Here is a 21,757-nt window from a genome sequence, read left to right as displayed (position 1 = left end):
AGTATCATTGAAGCTCAGGGTGTCCAGAAATGAGAAGGTAGATAGAATTGAATCCAGCAAGAACCGAGACCCTGTGCCGCTGGTGTCGGGCGCGAGTGAAATTGCAGCGGGCGCCCTGTCTGCTGTTGCTGGTGAGCCTTCAGCTCTGCCATCTCCCACATCCTCCTCCTCCTCCAGGCAGCAGTTCTTGCCTCTTCACTCGATTCCAGCCCCGATATGCCAGGTATACTCTGCTATCGTACTGTAAGGTACTGTACTGTAAGATTAAACTTTTTCTTTATTTTTTGTTTTGTGTTTTTATGTAATATTTGTGTGAAAAGCATTAAGAATCTATTACAGAACAGTACTATAGAGCCAACTAGGCTTCCCAGGGGGCGCTAGTGGTAAAGACCCCACCTGCACTGCAGGAAACGCGGGAGACGCAGGTTTGAATATTAGGTCGGGGAAGATTCCCTGCAGGAAGGCATGACAACCCACTGCGGTATTCTTGCATGCGGAATCCCGTGAATAGAGAAGCCTGGCAGGCTGCAGTCCATAGGGTTGCAAAGGGTTGGACGTGACTGAAGCAACTTAGCATGCATGCGTATAGCTGATTGTGATAGTCGAGTACCTAGGCTAACTTTGTTGGACTTATGGATGAACTGGACTGAGGAACATGTTCTCAAAATGGAATTTGATTGTAGCTAGGGGATTTGCTGTATTTTTAAATACATTCTAAGTGAATTGTGTTGCCTATGAATGTAATTCCCTTTTAAAGAAGCAGCAAGTGGACATGTATGAATTATCTTGTTGTGGAAGGTAAATTTATATCAAAGTAATAGAAGACTTGAAGTCTGAGTTCTAAAAGTGGCCTGCATATTTCATTAAATTCCTGTTATTACCCAGCAGGGGAACAGATCCAGCAACCGTTTGTACTTTTGCCATTGCTAGAACCAAGCTGCACTGACTGTACTTCTTGTATTATAATCTTTATCCTGTGGGGTGTTTTTAGACTCATTTGAAAAGACCCTGTTGCTTGAAAATATTGAAGGCAGGAGGAGAAGGGGATGGCAGAGGACGAAATGAATGGACGGCATCACTGACTCAATGGACATGAGTATGAACAGCTCTGGGAGCTGGTGAAGGACAGGGTAGCCTGGTGTGCTGCAGTCCATGGGGTCGCAAAGAGTCGGACACAACTGAGCGACTGGAGAACAACAATGGGGTATTTTTCTAATGGGCTTGAATAGATCGTTTTCTTTTCACTGAAATATTAATATTTTACTCTAATAATAACTTATTCAGAAGAAATTAAAAAATATGGTTCCCTGCTAATAGTAATTTCTTCTTTGTAACCGAAAAAAATGATTTTCTAGGTGTTTACTGAATGGCTTTCATTAATCTTTGGAGACTGTGTGACGTGTGTGTTTGTGAATGTCTGTATATACACAAAACCATTTCTTAGTGTTTCCTAACATCTAAGTTCATCGTCGAGCGTACTTCCGTGCCTGTGTGAGTGTTTTAGTCTCTTTTCTCTGCTTTGTCTACCACTGCTTAGCTTCCCCACCCAGCTTTCTCTTCCGTGCTCTCTCTTTCCAGTCGTATCCTGTTGGCAGCTGTTGAAGCTACACTGTAGGGTACTGTCAGCTTCCTTACGGGGGTGAGATCCATGCTTCTGCAGGACATGGACAGTAGATGGCGCTAGACAAATGCCGAAGCTTCATCTCATGAGTTGCTCCTGTGAGATTCTTTGCATCAAAACAAATGTAAATTGCTTGCCACTGTAAATCAAATGCAAGATAAAACCCACATTTAATAATTCATATCAGTGAAATAATGGCTTTGGTAGAAGAAAACAGGTCACTTTTTAATTCCAAAGTGTGAAACAACTGTCACATATGCCAAGGCCAGATCATTTTAGAGAGTCAATGAACTTGTGTATCCTCAGATGACGGGGTGTAAGGCTTGTTCTGTTATGATCCTTATGCCTGATCTAATCTGAGTCATTAGGATCCTACTACACGAGAAAGGGATGAGAAGACTCAAGATCTCAGGGCACACTGCATCCTGCAGTGAAGGAAAGCAGGGCGTCAGGTCTTGCTGTGAATTCCAAATATCCAGGCAGATTTCCTCAGTAAGCAAGGAAGGGAGGGAGGGAGGAAGGCAGAAAATGAAGGAGAACGGTAATAAAGATAAGAGCAAAAAAGACCAGAGAGGACAAATTAAAACTTGTAGGAAGATTTATCCACTAAAATCTATTGAAGATAATATAAATTATCAAGGTTCTAACTTCATATGTACCTACTCTGTTCATAATTTTATATATATATATATATATATATATATATGTATGATTGGGCTTCTCAGGTGGTGCTAGTGATAAAGGACCCACCTGTCGAAGCAGGAGACGTAAGAGATACAAGGTAGGATCCCTGGGTTGGGAAGATGCCCTGGAGGAGGGCATGGCAATCCACTCCAGTGTTCTTGCCTGGAGAATCCCTATGGATAGTAGTCTTGTGGGCTATAGTCCGTAGGGTCTCAAAAAAAGTCGGACACTACTGAAGTGACTTAGCAGTCATGCTTACGCATAATTATACATATACACACGACAACTTATGTTTAAATTACATCTGAATTTAAGATGGTATCATTCTAAATGGCTATCACAATAGCGCCTGACTATATATTTTGGTGCACCCAAACTGTGGAATCCTGTGCATCCTTTGAGGAAATTGTTATATCTCTGTTGAGTTTCTGAACTATATTATTAAATGAGATAACAACACATAGAAATGTGACTGGATGGTATATGTATATCTTCCATTTTTGCATATACAATAAAAGTTCTACATGGATATGTCACCTACAAGGTATTACCAATTTTAACTCTTGGGTTGAGGAGTTAAGGTTAGAAAAGAAAAAGGAGTTTTTCACAATTCAGTTTGCACAATTCTGTAATGTATAAATATTTTTGTGATAAGCGTGGGTAGTTTGATTAAGTAAAAATATGTGACCAAATAAAGAGACTCTGAAACAATGAATATTGGTTTTATTTAGCAGAAATCTTAACGACCCGCAGTGTGGCATGCAGGAGAGACACTTTGCAGTTGCCATTAGAGACTGAAGCACATTCTGCATTTCTGCTAATTTTTAAATATCATGTTAAGCAATTATACCGGAAAAGGCGGTGCACCCCACTCCAGCACTCCTGCCTGGAAAGTCCCACAGACGGAGGAGCCTGGTGGGCTGCAGTCCATGGGGTCGCTACGAGTCGGACACGACTGAGCGACTTCACTTTCACTTTTCACTTTCATGCATTGGAGAAGGAAATGGCAACCCACTCCAGTGTTCTTGCCTGGAGGATCCCAGGGACGGCGGAGCCTGGTGGGCCACCGTCTATGGGGTCGCACAGAGTCGGACACGACTGAAGCGACTTAGCAGCAATAGCAGCAGCAAGCAATTATATAACTATCTAAGATTATGGCAATATACTGAATCGTCTTTGTTCTTTAGAATTTCTAAATACAAAATGAACTCATCTCATTGAAAAGAAATATTGGAAATATGATAAAGACCAGTTATAACATATAATAGGCAAAAATAAGCAAGTGGAAAGGTTTTGGTTTTGTTTATTCTCTATTCCAAGAATGTAGAAGGTATTTTAACAGTTTAAAAAAAGAAGAAAGAGAGAGCATTATGCTTCCCAAGTTTTCTTAAATATCCATACAGGCAGAAAGAAATGATAATGAGAAATTCAGGATATTATGCTGCTGTTGTTTTGGTTTGTCTTTTAATTATCATTAACTAGACTGCAACATTTAACACAAAACTGTAACTTTTCATAAGAACCATGTACTACGAACATATTAATACATAAATTATATCCAACCATCTTGAGTTTGTTATAATTTGTACAGATATATGCTTTCATTTGGGCTTTCCTGGTGCCTCAGATGGTAAAGAATCTGCCTGCAGTGCAGGAGATCCAGGTACAATCCTTGGGAGGGGAAGATCCCCTGGAGGAGGGCATGGCAACCCACTCCAGTATTCTTGCCTGGAGAATCCCATGGACAGAGGAGCCTGGTGAGCTACAGTCCATGGGCTCACACAGAGTCGGACACCACTGAAGTGACTTAAGACACACACACACACGCTTTCATTTACAATTTAGTGATTACTAAGTATTCTGTTTGGTAAGGGAAATTTAGTCAATTACCTCACTGATGTGTAATACAGTAATTAAAACAGATGGAGTCTTAACTTACAAGAAAGCTATCCAGTAGCCCTAGAGAATTAGTTTCTTCTTGGTTTCCATTAGTGTATTAAAAACACAATGGAGTTAATGGTATGTGCGTATGCATGTGTATATACGTAAGGAAGAAAATGCAGTTCTTAAGCTATATCGGGTCTACAAAATTGTTAGCATTTAACTTATTAGGTGAGTATTTTCTGGGCCACAAATTTGGTAATACTTATGTATTTAAGTGGAGCTTCCCTGGGAGCTCCGATGGTAAAGAACCTGCCCACAATGCAGGAGACCTGGGCTCGATATCTGGGTGGGAAGATCCCCTGGAGAAGGAAATGACAGCCCACTCCAGTATTTTTGCCTGGAGAATCCCATGGACAGAGGAGCCTGGTGGGCTACAGTCCAAGGGTACCAAAGAGTTAGACAGGAATGAGCAACTAACACGCACGCATACACACATAGTTAAATAAAAGTGATACAGAAGATTGTTTCTCTTTTGCAACTGAAAACATGTTTTAGCACTTCAAAACGATGTGTCAGTTCAGTTCAGTTCAGTTCAGTCGCTCAGTCGTGTCCGACTCTTTGCGACCCCATGAATCGCAGCACGCCAGGCCTCCCTGTACTACTATATAATAAAATACAGACTTCAGTGAGTATTTGCAATCTGCTGTCTATAATATGTAGATACATGTATACATGAACATAGATACATCTCTTCCCACACTCCTATGAGTGAATCCTCAGTGTCAGAATTGCAAGTATTATCTCATTTTACCCTCTCAAAAATTGTCTTGAATCAGTGATAGTATCAATTTCTATTTTTCAGGGGAGCTAACACACACAGAGTAATTTTTTAACAAGGATTTTTACTACTTTTACAGAATTGCACAGCTACTATCTAATTGCCACTGATTTCAAATTTAGTTCTGACTGGTACCACATCCAATACTTTTAACCAACACACCCCATTATTAGCTGTATTTTTATTTGTAGGTGCCTGTGTGCATGGTAAGTCACTTCAGTCATGTCTGACTCTTTGTGACCCCATGGACTGTTGCCCGCCAGGATCCTCTGTCCATAGGAATCTCCAGGCAAGAATACTGGAGTGGGTTGCCATGCCCACCTCCAGAGGATATTCCCCACCCAAGGATCAAACCCATGTCTCTTATGTCTCCTGCTTTGCAGGAGAGTTCTTTACCACTAGTCTCACCTGGGAAGTCCCATTCCTAGGAACACATTATCAGTTAATCTTGAAAGTAAGTAGACTATTGGACCCTTATTTATGGTTCCTCAATTGAAGTTAATGACAATGACTGGCTTTATAATAATAGTGATAAGAATGTGTTAATGCTAACACTAATATTAAATGACTACTAATTAAAAATAACATATAAATTAGGACCAAGCATTTTCCTCCAAGCAATACATATATATTAACTTACTCAATTCTATATCAGCCCATTATTCTCCCATTCTGCAGATGAGTAGACTTTGGTTGGAGAATCCCTCTTACTGCTGTCTCTCTTGGTCTAGGAGGCAAAGTGAAGGTCACAAGAAAGCAGTTATTTGCCAAAACTTTTTACATATCTAGCCGTTTTTGAAAACTGAATTTAAAGGATTACAAACCCTGAAAGTACCTGTACTGCCACATGTCTTGGTAGTAAGGTCTTAGCTGGAGGGTCCCACCTGAGGTCTGTGACAGTGCATTTGATGTGCAATATTGCAAAGGCAAGCAGCATTGATGGCGTGCAGCCGGCTAAGTGTTGCCATATGTATCAAAGTCAATCCACTTCTTACAGAGATCAGCAATGCACTTCCCTTTAAGCAACTGAAAAATAAACTGTGTCAGTCATTAGTATGACATTATCTTTGAGAAGTTACATACACATAAACCAACACATTCCAACCTGTAACTTCCTTCAGCACCATCATTCTATACCCAAGCTTGCATTTTGGCATAATAAAGTTAAGTGCAAGGTGGCTATAAAATACAGCATCTATGAAAAAAGCCATGTTATGGCCGCTGTGGGACCATCACTAGCAATTTGCTTTTGCAAAAATAAAGAAATTCAAAATCAGTGTTTGGCTCAACTAGAAAGTATGATGGCCTCAGATAATTGCTGCCTATAAATAACTCTACCTCACTGGGATGTCTCTATTTACATAGGATATATTTAGGTTTTGCACTTAGTAATACCTCTCATATAATCAAGTGTTGGTCATCTTTGTAAGGAGGGGAAATATTAATCAAATGCTCTTTGATGACAAGACATAGCAGTGGGGCCATTCATTTTCCAGAAGCTATTTGAGGAGCGGACTCATCAATTTGCATAGCACTTGACAACTCCAGATTTTTCTAGCTTTTGCAGATGGTTTGAAAGGTACACCAAAAAGATTGAGCTGTAATAATGGTGAAATTAATTATGAAAGTAAAGATATGGGTCCACTTGTTATCATAGGGCTCATTTTATTTTCTTAAATTTCTCGCCAATCTGTTTTCTGAATGGTTTATTTTGAATGAAAAAAAATGAACAACTGAAGTTTTCAGAGAATTAATTCTTATTATTAATAATTCCAGCATCTAAAATCTCTGTAGTACTCAGCACATTCCATATTAAGGAATGATAAGGCCACAAAATGTAAGGGTTCTCTGTGGATGATAAAGTTACAATGATAAGATCATAAAAAATAAGGACTCTGAATTGTTGGAATATATATCCTTCACTTTTCATTCATTGCCTTATGTGTTTAATAACTAAACAGAAACTAGATGGAAGGTTGACTATTAACATTTTCATGTTACAACTTTTATTTATATGTATTTCTTTATTTAAATATTTATTTATATGTATTTCTTTATGATCTTGGTAAAGGAAAAGCAGCAAATGCCATTTTCAGTTCTGACTCAGCTCTTGTACAGGTAAGTTCTGTGCCCTTGGAGAAATAACTTAGCTTCTTTGGACTGTTTACTTAATCATCAAGTATAGTTCTTGTTTTGAGGGGATTAAGAGTGTCTAGCATGAAGCAGTGAGAAAAATGGATGTCTTTTCAAATGTAGATGTGTTTCTTAAAAAAAGAAAAAAAAAGGAAAGAAAAAAGAATAGAACAGGCTCTTTAGTCAGCATTACCTTAGAGGAGCAATTAGGAAAATGATATCCACAGGAGATACTCTTCAAAGACAGAGGTCGTCATTTTTTGGTTCTGTCCGTGTGGGAACAATGCCTGGAGAATTAAATAGGTGATTAGATGCATACAGTATTTGCAGCAGGACTAAGAACCAAGAAAGAGATTTAATGTGAATTTAAGAAAGTCTGATAAATTGACGTTTTGTGGAAAGCTTTTCACTTGAAGTGAAAAGAGTGGCCATCCCCTTCTTGCTGAGGCACTAAGTCCTGTACAGCTCTATGATCCCATGGGCTGCAGCACGCCAGGCTCCTCTGTCCTTCACTGTCTCCCAGAGTTTGCTCAAATTCACGTCCATTGAGTCAGCGATGTTATCTAACCATCTCATCCTCTGCCGCCCTCCTCTCCTTTTGCCACCAATCTTTCCCAGCATCAGGGTCTTTTCCAGTGAATCAGCTCTTTGCGTCACGTGACCAAAGTACTGGAGCTTCCAGCTCCACCATCAGTCATTCCAATTATATTCAAGGTTGATTTCCTTTAGGACGGACTGGTTTGATCTCCTTACTGCCCATGGGACTCTCAGGAGTCTTCTCCAACACCACAGTTCAAAAGCATCAGTTCTTCGGCACTCAGCCTTCTGTTTTTTTTTTTTTTAGATTTTATTCCATTTATTTATTATTATTTTTTGCTCCAACTCTCACATCCGTATATGAATACTGGAAAAGCCATAGCTTTGACTATACGAACCTTTGTCACCAATATGCCATCTTACACCCATGTTACGAACTTTGCAGTTTAGTTGACATAGTTCTAATCACTTTGAACTGGTACCACAGCTGGATTACTGTATTGACGGTTCATGTAGGCTTAGAACCATCCAGGTGTCAAAACCTGGGCGACATAATATGACATAATGCCAGTCTTTCCAATTTAGCTGTTGCTGCTATGTTACATTTCAAGGATTTCCTGTGTAACCATAAACTGATGGAAACCACTTTGGGAGCAAGAATTTCAAATGATCAACACGAGAGCATTAAAAGCTCTTCACAGTGATTTTTCTTTCAACTTCATGATTTAGTCTAGTTAAAATTAAATGAAAAACAGTGAGTCCTAAAATACATAAAGCTTAAGAACTATTGTTCAGCTGAGCCCTCTTAAGATCTGGTCAGTGCATAAAACAGGCTTCAGGTTTTGGTTGTATGCGTGCTTAGTCACTCAGTCATGTCCGACTCCTTGTGACCCCAGGGACTGTAGCCTGCTAAGTTCCTCTGTCCATGGGATTTTCCAGGCAACAATACTGAAGTGAGTTGCCATTTCCTTCTGTCAGGGATCTTCCTGACTCAGGGCTTGAACCGGGTCTCCTGGGTCTCCTGAGTTGGCAGGCAGATTCTTTACACCTGAGCCTCCTAAAAAGACCTCTATTTTTGTTAGGGTAGCACCATTTGTTTTCCTCTGAACCTACTATGTGCAAGCTGTGCGGTAGAGCAACTGGGGTTGACAGAAGACCATCTAACTTCTATCAGAAAAAGAACTGCAAATTGATGTTCATTGTATTTCGATCTATATTAAAATGCAAACTGAAGTCACTTTAATGATGGTCATTGTTGGGATAATAAAAATATTGTTTTCCAAAAGATCTTCTAATGTGTTGTTAAATCATTTTTTTGATGGGAAATTTTAAAAAAACACAATGAAACTAATTTTTTATTACTCACAGCCATCAGGTTTACTTCAGACATTATAGGGATGAAGAAAATGAAGTAACTGTTTTCAGTGTAAGCTGCTGATTTTATTGCAGTAAGTTCCAAGATTCTTAATGAGATTTTCTCTTTATTCAAAGCAGAGGCAATGCATGTTATTTCCGTAAGAACACTATGCCAGAGATTTTGTGGAACTGCAGGCACTTTAATTTCCTAAATAACAGTTCTGTTTTTCTGTATGAGAATTGTTTAAGTGCACATCATTGAAATAAGTCAAGAATTAGGTAACATGTTAAGCAAATTTGAATTTAAAATATCATACTTCATTTAAGAATTATATACATAACTTTATATAATACATGTGAAGTGAAGTGAAGTCACTCAGTCGTGTCCGACTCTTTGCGACCCCATGGACTGTAGCCCACCAGGCTCCTCCGTCCATGGGATTCTCCAGGCAAGAATACTGGAGTGGGTTGCCGTTTCCTTCTCCAGGGGATCTTCCCAACCCAGGGATCGAACCTGGGTCTCCTGCATTGCAGGCAGATGCTTTATCCTCTGAGCCACCAGGGAAGCCCTATATAATGCATACACTTAGAAATATATATATAATTGTTAGGTGATATTAACATATGCTTTACAGAAGGAGAGTGCTACCTCAGTTCTGCCAGATTTGTGAGTGTGTGTGTCTGTGGGGGGCTTCCCTGATAGCTCAGTTGGGAAAGAACCCGTCTGCAATGCAGGAGAGCCTGGTTCTATTTCTGGCTCAATCTGCAGAAGGATAGGCTACCCACTCCAGTATTCTTGGGTTTTCCTTTTGACCAGAGATCAAATTGCCAACATCCACTGGATCATCAAAAAAGCAAGATAATTCCAGAAAAGCATCTATTTCTGCTTTATTGACTATGCCAAAGCCTTTGACTGTGTGGATCACAATCAACTGTGGAAAATTCTGAAAGAGATGGGAATACCAGACCACCTGACCTGCCTCTTGAGAAATCTGTATGCAGGTCAGGAAGCAACAATTAGAACTGGACATGGAACAATAGAATTGTTCCAAATAGGGAAAAGAGTATGTCAAGGCTGTATATTGTCACCCTACTTATTTAACTTATATGCAGAGTACATCATGAGAAATGCTGGGCTGGAGGAAGCACAATCTGGGATCAAGATTGCCAGGAGAAATATCAATAACCTCAGCTATGCAGATGACACCACCCTTATGGCAGAAAGTGAAGAGGAACTAAAGAGCCTCTTGATGAAAGTGAAAGAGGAGAGTGAAAAAGTTGGCTTAAAGCTCAATATTCAGAAAACAAAGATCATGGCATCTGGTCCCATCACTTCATGGGAAATAGATGGGGAAACAGTGGAAACAGTGGCTGACTTTATTTTTCTGGGTTTCAAAATCACTACAGATGGTGGCTGCAGCCATGGAATTAGAAGACACTTACTCCTTAGAAGGAAAGTTATGACCAACCCAGACAGCATATTAAAAAGCAGAGACATTACTTTGCCAACAAAGGTCTGTCTAGTCAAGGTTATGGTTTTTTTCAGTGGTCATGTATGGATGTGAGAGTTGGACTATAAAGTAAGCTGAGCACTGAAGAATTGATGCTTTTGAACTGTGGTGTTAGAGAAGACTCTTGAGAGTCCCTTGGACTCCAAGGAGATCCAACCAATCCATTCTGAAGGAGATCAGTCCTGGGTGTTCATTGGAAGGAATGATGTTGAAGCTGAAACTCCAGTTTTTGGCCACCTGATGGAAAGAGCTGACTCACTGGAAAAGACCCTGGTGCTGGGAAAGATTGAGGGAAGGAGAAGGGGACGACAGAGGATGAGACGGTTGGATGGCATCACTGACTCAATGGACATGGGTTTGGGTGGACTCTGGGAGTTGGTGATGGACAGGGAGGCCTGGCTTGCTGTAGTTCATGGGGTCACAAAGAGTCAGACACAACTGAATTGAACTGAACAGCTGGTAAAGAATCTGCCTGCCATGTGGGAGACCTGGGTTCAATCCCTGTGTTGAGATTTGCTGAAGAAGGGAAAGGCCACCCACTCCTGTATTCTTGCCTCCAGTGTCTATGTATGTGTAAAGGGTAAATTCTGAAATTTCAGAATTTAGGATAAATTTCAGATAGTAGGCTGTCTCTTTTTTATTGACTATAGGTGATTTACAATGTTTGGTTAATTTCTGCTGTATGGCAAAGTGATTCAGTTATATATATAATATACATATGTATAATATTTTCATATTCCTTTTTATTATAGTTTATTACAGAATATTGAATATCGTTCACTGTGCTATGCAGTAGGACCTTGTTAATTTTTTAGCCCATAGGTAACAGTTTGCATCTGCTCATGCCAAATTCCCAATCCTTTCTTCCCTTCTCCCCTTCCCCCTTGTCAACCAAAAGCCGGTTCTCTATCAGTTGAATCAGTTTCTTGTTCGTAGATCAGTTCATTTGGCTCACCTCTTTCGGATGTTCATTATGAATGGAAACGTCTCAGAGAATGCAAACATTATTTGTTTTAGCCAATTTATAAAAATAATCATATCTTTATCATCCACATGGGAATTATTCATTGAATCTTTTTTAATCACAAGATAGTTTCTCTTACTTATGCAAAGACTTTATTTATTTAACCTGTTTATTGTAATCCTTAATGTCTGAATGTGAGTGTCCATTGAATAAAAAATTTTAAATTAATAAAGCTAACAACTCAATGCTATAAAATAAAGATTGGTATTAACTTTGGGAAAAAGTAATTGTAATGAAGATTCTTCCCATAAAAAATCACATATGTAAAATTCAAATATAAACTAAACTGTGTGCTCAGTCACTTCAGTTGTGTCTGATTCTTTGTGACCCCATGGATTGTAGCCCACCTGGCTCCTCTGTCCTTGGGATTCTTCAGGCAAGAACACTGGAGTGGGTTGCCATTTCCTTCTCTAGGGGATCTTCCTGACCTGGGAATCAAACCTGCTTCCCTTACATCTCCTACACTGGCAGGTGAGTTCTTTATCTCTAGTGCTTCCTAAGGAGAATACACAAATTAAAATACACTTTAGATTTTTTGGAAATGACTCCTGTCCATTACACTGGGCAATACTAGGCAAGTTTATGGGTAGGAAGAAATCATTTTTAAACAGTTACAAGATGAGTACATTTTAAAGTAATTATTTGGTTTTGATTTTCATTCTAAATATATCATGGATTTGGCATAATTACTCCAAATTGTGTGTGTGTGTGTATGTGTGTATGTATGTGTGTTCCTCAAAATGATGCGCATTCTATTTTAGGTACTTTAATAGCTACTTGGAACTCAGCCCAATTTTTATTCACATTGTTATCATTGAGATATTGGATGAAAACCCACACAATTAATTTAAAAAATAACCAGATATAGTTTTGCATGCATGATTGTATAAACTCTATAATTATGTCATTTTATATGTTACATTGAAACAGAAAAGATTAATGGCCCAGGAAATAAAAACACTATTAATACAAAGAATAATAATATTGCCAAATTTAGGTAGGTATTGAATCAAATATTAATCATTTTTGAATAATGCATTGACATTTCTTTTAGAATCCATTTATGAAGAAAAGTAACATTTCACTTGTTGTTTACTTAAAAAAAAAAATACAATTTTTGCCCTGTCTTAGAAAGGTAACTTTAAATCAAGAAAAAAATACCTTTTGATTCCATTTCCTTTTTCCTAAAGGATTTGCATATTTTATTTAAAATTAGTCCAAAAAAATACAAAGTAACATGCTTATCAGATACATCAATTGTGTTGTACATATTTATTGTATAAAATATTAATTTTGATAGAAACAATGATAAGCTTTTATTATTCATGAATCGAATTTGAGAAATGCACACATTTTTATCCAAAGTAAATATCCTCCCAAGCTCCCCAAGAAGAGATATCAAGGAGAGTGTTGCTTATGTGAAAATCAGAAATGGTTCTGCAAAATTGTTGCTAAAATTTGCAGGAATGAGGGTATGAGATAAAAATAGATGTGAGTTATGCTTTTCACTAAAATAGTCAGCAGTAATTGAATGTTACAAGACTGTGTATATGATCTCAGTACTGATGTCCTAGAATCCAGTTACATGTTCTGATCTGTTGATTCTCATGGGGGTTGGGGTAAATAACTGATTGCTGAAGTCTTGCATATATATTGATGTTGGATGAGGACTCTAGTGATTTTATTGCTAAGTCACTTCAGTCGTGTCCGACTCTGTGCGACCCCATAGACGGCAGCTAATCTCACCAGCAGAAAATAGATAACCACCATTCATTGAGAATATATCTCTCACTCACTGTTTTTAGTATTTGTTACATTTTTGAAGTAATCCTCAAAACACTTTTCAATGTCGTTTTTCTCCCCATGTTAGAGATGAAACAGCTGAGGTCAGAAGAAATGAAGAACTTGCTCAATTTATATGTATAGTTGATTATCCACATAAACCTGATAAGTGATGTTGCCATTTTTCATGATGGTAAACACGGAACCTTTAACTGTGACGTCTACCACAGTTCACCAGTGGCCCAAACATGGTCCAACCGAAGGGTCACTTGCCATTTACCTTTCACGTGGTCTCTGAGAACCACATGGCCGTGTTTATGGTGGTCCCCTCTGCTCTGACTTGACTGAGAGGCCGTGGGTGCCCTCGGCCCCCCTTCATGTCTCTGACTGCTTGGTCTCCCTCACATGTACTAGCTTTTTCTATCTTCCTAAACTCTGAAAGTCTCAAGCCTCTGGGATCAGACTTGAGACCTCTTAGAGCAACCCTAAATCCTAACGTGATATCACCTGCATGGCCCCAAGCACCTTCTCCGTGTGGTCACCTGCCATATTTATATCTGCACCCCAACATCTCTGAGCCCTTCCTCCTTGTGGTTTTTCTCAAGTCAGTAAAAAGCAATTCCAGGCCTTAGTTCTAGACACTTGGAGGCATTCTTGATTTTTGTATTTCTCCAGTCTTTTACTAAATATCATGTCTTGTTGCTTCTGATGTTACAAAATATCCATAGTCTCCATACCTCTATGCGATCTTCTTCCAAACCATCATTTTTCATTAGTTGTCACTATAGCTTATTAACTTGTCTTCTTAATTTTAATTTTCCACATACCCATGCTACAATCTGAATGTTTGTGTCTTTGCAAAATTCACAGGTAGAAATACTAATCCTCTTGATGATGATGTTGGGAGGTAGGACTTTGGTAGATAATTATGTCATGAAGGATTAATGCAGAGAACAACCTTGCCCCTTCCTCCCTGTAAGGACCTGTGAGAAGACTCCATGTAGGAAACAAGAGGAAAGTCCTCACTGGACAAGAAATCTGTAAGCGTCTTGACCTTGAATTCCCGGCCTCCAAAACTGTAAGAAATAATTTTTATTATTGATAAGCTGCCCAGTCAGTGCTATCTTGCTCAGTTCAGTTCGGTCGCTCAGTTGTGTCTGACTCTTTGTGACTCCGTGGACTGTAGCACGCCAGGCCTCCCTGCCCATCACCAACTCCCGGAGTCTACCCAAACTCATGTCCATTGAGCTGGTGATGCCATCCAACCATCTCATCCTCTGTCGTCCGCTTCTCCTCCCACCTTCAATCTTTCCCAGCACTAGGGTCTTTTCCAATGAGTCAGTTCTTTGCATCAGGGAGCCAAAGTATTGGAGTTTTAGCTTCAGCATCAGTCCTTCCAATGAATATTCAGGACTGATTTCCTTTAGGATGGACTGGTTGGATCTCCTTGCAGCCCAAGGGACTCTCAAGAGTCTTCTCCGACACCACAGTTCAAAAGCATCCATTCTTTGGCGCTCAGCTTCCTTTACAGTCCAACTTTCACATCCATACACGACCAATGGAAAAACCATAGCCTTGACTAGACGGACCTTTGTTGGCAAAGTAATGCTTCTGCTCTTTAATATCTTTTGATATCTTGTTATGGCAGCCTAAAGGGACTAAGGTACTCCCTCTACCTGAATCACAGTTTGTCATCTACTTAATAGCTACAGTGATTCTTTGAAAAAAAGAAAATTAAAAAACCTAGAACTAGTCAGGTCAAGTTATTCCTTGGTGCAAGATGCACCACCAGTTTTCCGTCTCATTCAGTTTCATGCGTACAGTCCCGACAGTGGTTGTGGACCCCGCTCCGCGCTCACGCTCCCTCGCCTCACTCCCTCTGCTGAAGCCCGCTGGAGTTCTCTGTGTCTGCACCGCAGCCGCCTCGCGCCTCCGCACCCGTGCTCTGCGGGCTGCCCTTTCTCCCCCAGCACAAAGTTCATCCCTCCTTCTCTCCAGGTGTCCCAAGAAAATCGCGCTGCACATCTTGTGCCATAAATGTAGTTCTCTCCGCTTCAGAAGCTCCGGCACGCTATTTCATCTTTCTCCTCAACACTCTTTAATGCTTGGTGTCCTCTACGTGTATTTAATGCATGCGTTTATTTTTCCATCTCCTCACTCTGAAAGTTGTTTCCCTCTGTCTCTCTTCTCCTTCAGATAAGAACTCTTTCTGAGATGTATTGTGTTTACAATAAATACTAATTTAATACATTTTTTAAAAAGTCTTTAGACCTCTGTATTTAAACATTTGATTCAACACATACCTCCTAATCTTCTTTGATAGCGTATTGAAAACAAGCGAAGCCATCATTGCTTGAGATGATACCTTTAAAAAAGGTAGTGTTGAGAAAACTTACGCAAAATAGGCTTAATCTCTGTGAATTTGGGGAATTATATGAGTTGACACTAATCCTTCAATTCAGGGAGCTTAAAAAGTAGAAATCGAAGGATCAGTGTGGTTGGATTTTGAGTGAGTATATAATTTAGACAAATATTAATTCTTCATTGCTGCTATTCATAAATTTCACTCAACAACGCTAGCTAGCACTCCCGTTTTCTTTTCAAACATCCACCTATGTCATTTCCATTCTCCTCTCCAGACACTAAATCCTGCCCTTACCATAAGCGTGGGTGTAAAGCCGAGACTGATTCATGGGTGCCCCTCCCAAACTCCGCTTCCTTTCTTCATTGCACCTGGGTGTTTGCAGTGTGTAATAGGATCAAGCTGCTTTCAGGATTAAACCCTGAATCCACAGAGCCTGAAATGTCAGCCTTCCCAGTTTGCTTTCATAGGTATGTAAATTCACAATTATACACCTACTGTGCACTTAATACCACATCTCTTTCAACGTATAGTTGCCGTGAAGGATTGTCTAGAAAAGTGGTAAAGTAGCCTAGAGACTATCTCTGGGATCACAGTCATCGCCTGTTATTAACGTCCATTCATGCATTTTGGTCAATAGGTATTTATTAAATGGATGCTAAATGAAAGTATTTTTTCTTGCCATGGCGAATATAAGAGAACAGTCTTCCTTCAAGGAGATTTCATAGCAAAAGGTATAGATAGATAAATACCCAGAATGCATGTTATAACAGTCTTAGGAATGTTAACTTGGGGGAGCAGAGGATACCATCAGTGATCCGTTAATGCCAGGCTGAGGTTGGGAGGATCAGCAGTTTCACGATGTAGACTCCAGGGAAGCTTTCTTTAGCAAGAGAATTAGCAGTGTGAAGGCTCTTAGAAAGGAGAGATACACTGGGTGGAGGATACTGCTAGAGGTTGAAGATAGCTGCGATCTGATATCATGCGGGGGGGTGGGGTGAGTCATGAGGGTGGCGAGGTGGCTGTGCAGGAAATGGCCATGAAGGGCATTTCATGCCATGAGAAGGTATTTGCCTTTATTCTGAAGGCAGGGTGGGGCATCTCAAACATTTGCAGTGAGTGAGTGGCATGACTGTATTTACTATTGCAAGAAATTTTCTGGCAGCAATAGGTTGGAAAGGAAAAATTTATCGCATGCCCTGTTTGGAGAAAATTGCAGCAATACAGCTAAAAAAAAAAAAACAGAAAATCTGAACTAAGAAAATAGATAGATTTGAGATGTGCTAAGGAGGCATGTAAGTTAGATCTTAGTGGCAGATTAAATGTTGAGAGAGAGGGTCTGTGTGTCTACAGGGGAATAAAATAGGTTGATGGTCTCCTGGGGTGGGGGAAGAGGTAGAGAAGAATGGAGAATGATATCTAATGGGTACTTGCTTTCTTTAGGGGCAGTTGAAACTGCTCTAAAATTGGATTTTGGTGACAGTTGCCCTTCTCTCTGTAAATATGCTCAGTAATTGTACATGTTTAAAGGGATTTCCAAGTGCGTTAGGTTGATAAAGCTATTTTTTTAAATAGTCAGCACAGTTCTTGATTAGGCAGATGGATGATTGCTACTTTCATTCCCTGGAAATGTTGGTTCAAGGGAGGAGGAGCAGGGGGAGATTAGACATCAGGTGATTTCTGAGATGATGATTTAACTTCCAGGTTATGGATAAGGTTGATAGTGCTCCAGACCAGATCAGACATACCATCTGCAGAGGAGATGGGGTGGGGGTAAAGGAATCAAAAGATATAGGAAAGTGATCAAGGCTTCAGGGCTTGCAATAGTTACTGATTGAAAGGGAGGGTAAACGGCTGGCAACAGTCAATGAGAAAAGAAGGATGTTTTTACCAAAAGCACAAGCCACACACACACACACACACACACACACACACACACACAAAGATAGACTGGTTCATCAAAACTAAAAACTTGTGCTTCTGTGGGTACCATCCAGTAAGTCGAAGGACCAGTCACAGAACGGGAGGAAATATTTTCAAATTATATACCTGATACGAGTTCTGTGTTCAGTTTATGGAAATAATGCTTATCTTTTAATAACAAAAAGATAAATAACCCTGCTGAAAAATGGAGAAAGGATCTTAATAAATCTTTCTCCAAGGAGGATAAACAATTAAATGGCCAATAAGCACATGAGAACGTGCTTGACATCATCATTCATCAGGGAAACGCAAACCGCACCCACAGTGGAATACCACTGCACGCCCGCTAGGATGGCTAGGATCAAAAAGTAAGTGAGTAGTAAGTGTCAGCAAGAATGTGGAGGAACCCATACTCTCATCAACTGCCAGCGGGCGTGAAGTAAGGTGCAGCATGTCGGAAAGCAGTTTGGCAATTCTTTAATTAAACAGTAGTTCTTGAAATAATTAAACGTGGCATTACCTTATTACCCAGAAATGCTGCTCCTGGATACACACCTAAGAGAAGTAACAACAAATATACACACGAATATTGTACTACAAATGTTTAATTTGAACGTCACTGTATAAAAAGAACATCATTCATAATAGCCCCAAAGTGAAAATGACCCAGTATCCCATCAATGGATGAATGGATAAATGTGTGTTGTATCCATACAAACATTATTCAGTCATAAAAAGTAATGAGATACTGATACATGTTAGCAACATTAGCAGATACTGAAAATACTATGCTAAGCAAAATAAGGCAGTCACAGAATAAGACCATATGTCATGTATTTTCACTCATATGGAATGTCCAGAACAGGGAAATCTACAAAAAGTAGAAAGTAGATTAGTGGTTGCTTGGGGTCTGAAAGGTGAGGGTGACAGGTGTTCGTGGGGAGGGGACACAGGACTGACAGAGGGAATGTGGTCTCTTTGGAGTTGATGAAAATAATTTAAAGTTGACTCTGATTGTACCCCGTGGACCCCACCAGGCTCCTTTGTGCATGGGATTTTCCAGGCAAGAATACTGGAGTGGGTTGCCATTTCCTTCTTGAGGAGATCTTCCCAACCTAGGGATTGAACCTGGGTCTCCCACATTGTAGGCAGAAGTTTTACTATCTGAGGCACCAGAGAAGCCCTGTGATTGTACAGATCTGTGAATATACTAAAACTAATGACATTTAGTTTACATTAGTCAGTCAGAGGGCATGCAATTTGTATGTCACAGAAACTGTCAAAAATCCTAGTAGAGGGATATTCCACGAAATACCTGAGCAAGTACTCCTCAAAAATGTCAAGGTTGTGAAAAATAAGGAAATCCTGATAACTGTCAGAGGCAAGAGACCCCTAAGAAAACATAATGCTAAATGTGATATGGTACCTTACAGAAAAAAGAACATTAAATAAAAAGCTTATCAGAATAAACTGTGGGCTCTAGTGATAAAAAGGTTATAATATTGGTCTACTAACCATGTCAAAATTCCCACACTCTTTTAAGATAATTAATATTAGGGGGAAACTCCACGTGGCGCTAGTGGTAAAGAGCCTGCCTACCAGTGCAGGAGACCGAAGAGACGTGGGTTCGATCCCTGGGTTGGGAAGATCCCCCGGAGGAGGGCATGGCAGCCCCCTCCAGTATTCTTGGCTGGAGAGCCCCACAGACAGGGGAGCCTGGCGGGCTGCAGTCCATGGGGTCGCAAAGAGTGGGGCATGACTGAGGCCACTGAGCACAGTGTATACAGAGTATAAGGCGTCAGGGTGGGGGAAATCTCTGACAAACTTTCTGTCAATCCGAAACTAATCTAAAATTAACATTTTTTTTAAGAGATTTTTTTTTTTCATTTTGCTGTTTTAATGTGAAGTTAGAGTCACTCTTCAGAATTGAGTAGGCAAGAAGATCTGTTGTCATAAATTGCTTCTGTCAAGTAATTCTTAGAGTGCTCTTTGAGATACTAAAGAAATGGTTCATGCACAAACCCGGTATTAGTTTAAGCGTGAATTAATTTTATATAGGTGGGGACCTTAGATTTACATTCCAGAAAACAGCAGAGGGCAACCTTCAGAAATCAACTAGGAATTTTATCACTCTGGTTGAATTAAGATTTGGTGCAAAAGCATCGAGTTTAGTTTATGATTGGCCAATTTAGCCAATCATCAGAACAGAAGTGCTCTTCAAACAAATGTTGTTCTTCTACTGACAAACCATTAGGCAACATAATTAATATGGGTCTTGAGAAAAATCACTGTGTAATTTTTTATACTCAACAAATAGTCTCTTTAAAGAAACACACAATTTCTAATTTCCAATGAGTTTTAGTATTATTCTGTCATGTATTAATCTATTTTAAATGTATTTCCACAGAGCTGATATATATGTGTGATATATTATCTATTTGCCTATCAAATGGCCCATAATGAGAATTTTTTGCTGACTGCACTTGTTTGTTATTGGTTGAATCAAATGCTTTGCAAAAGCAAAAGGAATCTAATATACGTAAGGATAATCATGTCTGCATATGTATGCCCTGACTAGACAATGCCTTGTCAAGGAAAAAACTGGCATATTAACCATTGTTTTTCTTTTAATTACACAACCTCTGATTGTCTGTTTCAGTTCAGTTCAGTCCAGTTCAGTCGCTCAGTCGTGTCCGACTCTTTGCGACCCCATGAATCGCAGCACGCCAGGCCTCCCTGTCCATCACCAACTCCCAGAGTTCACTCAGACTAGCATCCATTGAGTCAGTGATGCCATCCAGCCATCTCATTCTCTGTCGTCCCCTTCTCCTTCTGCCCCCAATCCCTCCCAGCATCAGAATCTTTTCCAATGAGTCAACTCTTCACATGAGGTGGCCAAGGTACTGGAGTTTCAGCTTTAGCATCATTCCTTCCAAAGAAATCCCAGGGCTGATCTGCTTCAGAATGGACTGGTTGGATCTCCTTGCAGTCCAAGGGACTCTCAAGAGTCTTCTCCAACACCACAGTTCAAAAGCATCAATTCTTCAGCACTCAGCCTTCTTCACAGAAGATTGTCTGTTTAGTCTTCATCAAAGGCAATGACAAGTGAAATTATCAAAATATGTAGCTGAAAAGTTTTTGTGTAATGATTTGTTATACTCTTCTTCTCAGAAGGAATGATTGTTGTAAGTGATGATTATAATATGGTGATTAAAATTCAATATGCTGGTGGTAAGAGAATCATATGCACATACATATCATTCAGTCCAGTCCAGTTCAGTCGCGCAGTCGTGTCCGACTCTTTGCGACCCCGTGAATCGCAGCACGCCAGGCCTCCCTGTCCATCACCAACTCCCGGAGTTCACTCAGTCTCACGTCCATCGAGTCAATGATGCCATCCAGCCATCTCAGCCTCTGTCATCCCCTTCTTCTCCTGCCCCCAATCCCTCCCAGCATCAAAGTCTTTTCCAATGAGTCAACTCTTCGCATGAGATGGCCAAAGTACTGGAGTTTCAGCTTTAGCATCATTCCTTCCAAAGAAATCCCAGGGTTGATCTCCTTCAGAATGCAGAGTCATATATTTACTATATGTGTGTGTATATATATATATATATATATATATATATGATTGCAAATATTGCCATTATATAATAGAATTTATGTCCTGTGTATGCATGGGAAATCCTAAGTATCCATGTGAGTTTTTAAAAAAATGCCATAGGACTGATTGCAATTACTAAGGTTTATAATTTTCCAAGTGAACTTGTGTCAATTTGGGAAATACCAAGTTAGATAAAATCAGTGAGTTGGCTTATTTCTTAGAAGCTTTTTAAAGGCTAGTATGAATTGTCCTACAAATCAGAAAACTTGTCAGTCAGTGCATTTGCCTGGGGGATTCATTAGGTTATCACTGAGATATTATAAATTATGACATTGTTATTGTTATCATTAGTAATAAGTCTATGGAGTCTGAGCTACTCATGAGTAAATACTATTTATTTTTGTTCCTGAGAAAACTTTTTTGGGTATGAGTTGTTTAGGGGGAAAGGTCCATCTAGTCAAAGCCATGGTTCTTTCAGTGGTCATGTATGGATGTGAGAGT

At 39.7% G+C, this 21,757-nt stretch overlaps 1 protein-coding gene and 1 non-coding gene across 2 annotated transcripts in view; one reads left to right on the top strand and one right to left on the bottom strand.

Moving 5' to 3' along the window:
• CSMD1 (CUB and Sushi multiple domains 1) overlaps positions 1 to 21,757 on the top strand; it is a 2,078,553-nt gene that overhangs the window by 120,313 nt on the left and 1,936,483 nt on the right. The gene's annotated exons all lie outside the window — the stretch shown is intronic.
• On the bottom strand, positions 9,547 to 9,618 carry TRNAC-GCA. The gene has a single exon. It is a non-coding gene; the product is annotated as a tRNA-Cys (tRNA).

The sequence above is a fragment of the Oryx dammah genome, unplaced genomic scaffold, assembly GCF_014754425.2.
Source record: "Oryx dammah isolate SB20612 unplaced genomic scaffold, SCBI_Odam_1.1 HiC_scaffold_7, whole genome shotgun sequence".
Lineage (NCBI taxonomy): Eukaryota > Metazoa > Chordata > Mammalia > Artiodactyla > Bovidae > Oryx > Oryx dammah.
This window is presented reverse-complemented; position numbering and strand designations above follow the sequence as displayed.